The sequence below is a fragment of the Vicia villosa genome, unplaced genomic scaffold (assembly GCF_029867415.1).
Source record: "Vicia villosa cultivar HV-30 ecotype Madison, WI unplaced genomic scaffold, Vvil1.0 ctg.002710F_1_1, whole genome shotgun sequence".
NCBI lineage: Eukaryota > Viridiplantae > Streptophyta > Magnoliopsida > Fabales > Fabaceae > Vicia > Vicia villosa.
The window spans coordinates 99997-104725 of NW_026706009.1; the positions used below are offsets into that span (position 1 = coordinate 99997).

General features: G+C 25.8%; 1 long non-coding RNA gene across 2 annotated transcripts; it reads right to left on the bottom strand.

Annotated features, from left to right (window-relative positions):
* Window positions 1-3282: 3282 nt before the first annotated feature.
* LOC131639601 (uncharacterized) lies at window positions 3283-4480 on the bottom strand. 2 transcript variants are annotated; one of them, XR_009294996.1, is made up of 3 exons: window positions 4381-4480; window positions 3767-3821; window positions 3283-3395 (listed from the first exon to the last, which is right to left on the bottom strand). It is a non-coding gene; the product is annotated as an uncharacterized LOC131639601 (long non-coding RNA). The 2 variants fall into 2 exon arrangements; XR_009294997.1 differs by lacking the exon at window positions 4381-4480 and adding an exon at window positions 3922-4133.
* Window positions 4481-4729: the final 249 nt, after the last annotated feature.

The window sequence follows — 4729 nt, forward strand, 5'->3', positions numbered from 1 at the left end:
CTCTTGATTTACAATTACAACACAATCATCTATAATCAACAAAACTACACAACTTTTATTTTAAGCATTTCGCTCTCTCATGTGTGTGTATGTGTGTGCGTGCATTACTTTAGTGCATTATTTTAATAATTTGAGAGCTAATCACACTTATTATACTTTATTGATCCTAAACAGATAAAAACAAACTAAGGCACATGATGAGACGAGCTTTCAAAGGATTTAGTTCCTTTGGTGCTGATCTTAGCATCACTAGTCAAAATTTTATTAATTTTTCATGTCTGTTTTGGTGCTTTTTTCAAGCCATATAAAGATTTAAGAAGTTTATATATTTTTTCTGTTGGTCAAAAACTCCACATCCTTCGAGTTGAGCCATATAAATTATTTTTCAAAATTCCATTTAAAAAAGTTATTTTTACATCCATTTGATGTATCACAAGTTTATTAATAGATATTAAAGTATAAAAGTAATCAATATTTTCTTTTTGAAAAAAACCTTGTCCACTAAACGAGATTTGTATTTATCGATTGACCCAATAGGATTACAACCAATAGGTTTTTCTCTTAGAGGTAAATCGACTAAAATACAAGTTTTACATTTTGAAATTGAATCAATTTTGATTTTAATAGATAATTTTTAAAATTTTGATTCAAAAGAAGAAATAGCTTCATGAAAATTGTTAGACTCATTATCGACAAGTATAAAAAAATCATTTCCAAAGAATGACTTTTTTCCTTACCTTTTACTTCTCCTTAGATCCTCATTGGGGTTTTCATAATTAGTTTCTAAAGGTTTATTAAAGCTACCTTATGTTCCTAATTTCAAATAAAGTATATATTTTCAAAAAGTTTATTAGGAGCATGAAAGCTAATTAGCACGACATTCATTATTTCTTTTAAAGTTTTATTTTTTCAGCTCCACCATTAGATTCAAGAGAATAAGGAAAAGTTGTTTAATGTATTCTATCTTATTTTTCACAAAAATCATTATTGGAGATATACTCACCACCACGATCAAACTTAAATCTTTTAGTCTCTTTATTTAATTAATTTTCTATTTCAGCTTAATATGATATATATATATATATATATATATATATATATATATATATATATATATATATATATATATATATATATATATATATATATATATATATATATATATATATATATATATATATATATATATATATATATATATATATATATATATATATATATATATATCAGATGTTTAATTATTATAAATCTCAAGTATCTATAAAGTCCATCTATAAAAGTCACATAGTGACATTTACCACCTCTTGTTAATATGTCATAATTTAACTTGCCAAGTCTCACGAGTTAGTCAAATTTATTCAATTTTGATCATTTCATAAATATTAAGCACAAAGAAACCATGGTTACAATATCCCATTCCACAAAACTATTGTTTGTCATTATAATCTTGTTAGATTCTAATACACCTTTAGACCAATTACTTCTCAATAAACTAGTGTGAAACCCGTGCCTCCGCACGGGTTCTGGTGTGGACCGGTTTTACGTTACCAGTTAGAATATGGAATTCAAAAATAATAGAAAAAATTAAAATAAATTATAAAAAAAAAGATAAAAAAGAAGTCTAAGATTAATATATAAATTAAAAATTAAAATATTAAATGTGTTCCAATATAATATAGGAGTTTTTTATAAACCACTAATATTTAGGTTTTTGTCGGCCACCTTGAGTAATTCATAATATTTTTAAAAAGATATTTTTTTTGAACAATAATTATTATTTTTCTGTATATAAAAATATGTTTTCCTGTATTTATTTCTCGTATGTAAATATTATTTTTGTTTTGACATTCTTTATAAAATTATTGGAATCAATAGTAAATATATTCCCGTGTATAAATTTTAATTTTTTGAATTAATAGTAAATTTATTCTCGTATATAAAAAGGGTTTGCCAAACAGAACCTTATATATTACAAAGAAATGGAAAAAAAGTATGTTCAATAAATCTATTACAATTATTTTATTTATTAATAGATTAAAAATATAATTAGTTTGATGAATGATAATATCTGATAAAGTATTTGAAATATATATATTGTACATTTAAAACACCATTACTCGTTATTTAATATCAATAATTATATATAATTCAATTCTAATTCTAATTAGTGCATATTTAAAATTCTGAAACCTTAATCATTACTATTTATTATAAATATTCATCTTGCAATTAGAATTTTAACTCTACCATTTCTATCATTTAAGAAACGTATAACTCTATCATTATGTTGAAATGATTAGCCTTAATAACAAATTCTCAAATTCATTTGTAATTAATAGTATTTTTGCTCTTATATTTAATTATAATTATGTTCTTTTATTTATGTTGAAATATGGAGTAATGTAGGATGTTGAACATTTATTTTGTCTTGATGTGCTTTGATTATGTAGTAACTTGTAAGAGATAAAAAGCAAATTTGAAAATTCTAAATATCAAAACTTCTCATTTTGTTTTGGTTATTTAAAAAAATTGTACTTATTTGATAGTAGTCTCTTATAACATGAAAATAAAAATTAAAAATAAATGTAGTTATTTGTTACAAAGTTGAATTTCCAAGAAACACAGTAATAAAAAAATAATAAAACAAAAACAAAATTTTGACATCATTTATAAAAATACGTAAATCAGTAATATATTTTTTTCTTATATAAAAATAATATCGTTTATAAATATAATTTGGATTAATTATAGATTGTTTTCCCGTATTTTGACATCATTTATAAAAAGTTTAATCAACAATACATTTTTTTCTCATATACCAATAAAAATTTGATTCAGTAACATTTTTAAAGCACGTAACAGTATCAAATCAAATGACAAAATATCAGCATAATTTAAAGCACATAACTTTTTTTCTTATTATTAACATTAATTTGTCTTAAAAATTGAGAGGTAAAAAAATAGACATATTTATACACAAAATAAAAATATAATAATATAATACACAACTTGCAATATGCACATTAAATATTCATAATACTTATACACTCAACTTTTTGTCAATGATGAAGTTTTCTCAAGTTGAGGAAAAGACCTTAAAAGAAATCATGCAACATGTAAAACAAATCAAATATATGTTTCTTTCTGCAAGTTTTGCCTTCCATCTCCGATAAGAGAGGACAAAAACATTATCCAAGTTTCTTTGGATTTTCCCAAGTAAATTATAACTAAATAAGCAAATGCCCATTATATGGTTACCAAAAAGTAATGATAATAATACAAGTTTAGTATCCTCCCAAATACAAGAGCAGTTGAAGCAGTGGTGCCAGAGGAGATATCAAGCGAACAGGAATCAGCAAACGCATAATCAACTTTCGACATCCACATAGCCCAAACTGCAGATATTGTAACATCCACATAACTAATCCCACTTATACCAACAACAATCAAACGGTCAGAACCATGAATAAAACCAGAAGAACATAGTTTCTTTCCCTCTAACTAAACCATATATAAAATTAAAGTAGAGAACATAAAAAAACATAAAAGCCCTTATATTTGAAATAGTTGAAAATTGGAACCAAGTCTTTGTGTCTAGCAAGACTCATGGACAGATCATTATCAACTGGTACAGTCTTGTTTGTGTCACAAACTACATGAGAGTAAATAAGAATTGGATGATCAATGTGATTGTCATGAACTTCAGATGACTCAATGAGATTCAGATCACAAGTATTCACAGTAGAAACGGAACCTCTGCGATTACCTTAACCTCTCGCAAAACCATCCCCGCCACCACCGTCGCCGCGATTGCGATACCTCTAATATAAATGTTGCAGAAAAATCAATAAGAAGGTATTAATATGGGACATTCATGCATATAACAAATCAATGTTGAATCAATAATATACATCATATTACCTTTCCTCCCTCAATCATATTCACCAAACATTCCGAAGTTGCAACCAGAATATCAACACCCCTCTCGAAAACCCGAAGATGGCTACAGTCATAAACAATGAATTAAATCAACACTATAAAAACTCATAAACCAACAAAATAAAACAAAAAACAATACATAAAACAAACATGTTGACTAATAGGAGCATCCCCATAAACATTTGCAATATTCACTCCAGTTTGCTTCAGCATGTACCTAACAAATTTAGTTTTAAACATGTAAAAAAATTAGATTCAAGTTACGTTGTTGTTTTCTTCTTCACCCTCACACACAAGTTAATTTTGTAGATCTAATCTATTTTCTCCACACAAAAAAACAATACATAATGAATCATATAAAACTAAGTTAGTGAAAAATCAAAGAGAAATTATTTTAGTAAGAACTGAATGTAAATATAGATCAGTTTGCTAAATAAATACCTCAGATCTGAGTTTAATCAGAAGGACAGACCTCTCCAAATTTGAATCCAACAGTTTGAAACCCCTAAAATTTGCACATATAAATAAAGCCTGTAAAAAACCTGCACATATAGACAACATCAAACATTAACAACAATAACATCTTTTTCAAGTAACACCAAAGAATTTTCTCAATGGAAAGTCTCTAAATCCATCAAATACAAAACATATTAACAGGCCAAATCAGAAGAAAAAAAGAAGATAAAGTTGAAACCGATCATGTTTCTGAATAATAATCGTCTGCCTCCGCAAACTAACACTGACGAAGAATCTATAACCAAATGTTAAGATTTTTAGTATCAAAATGAAG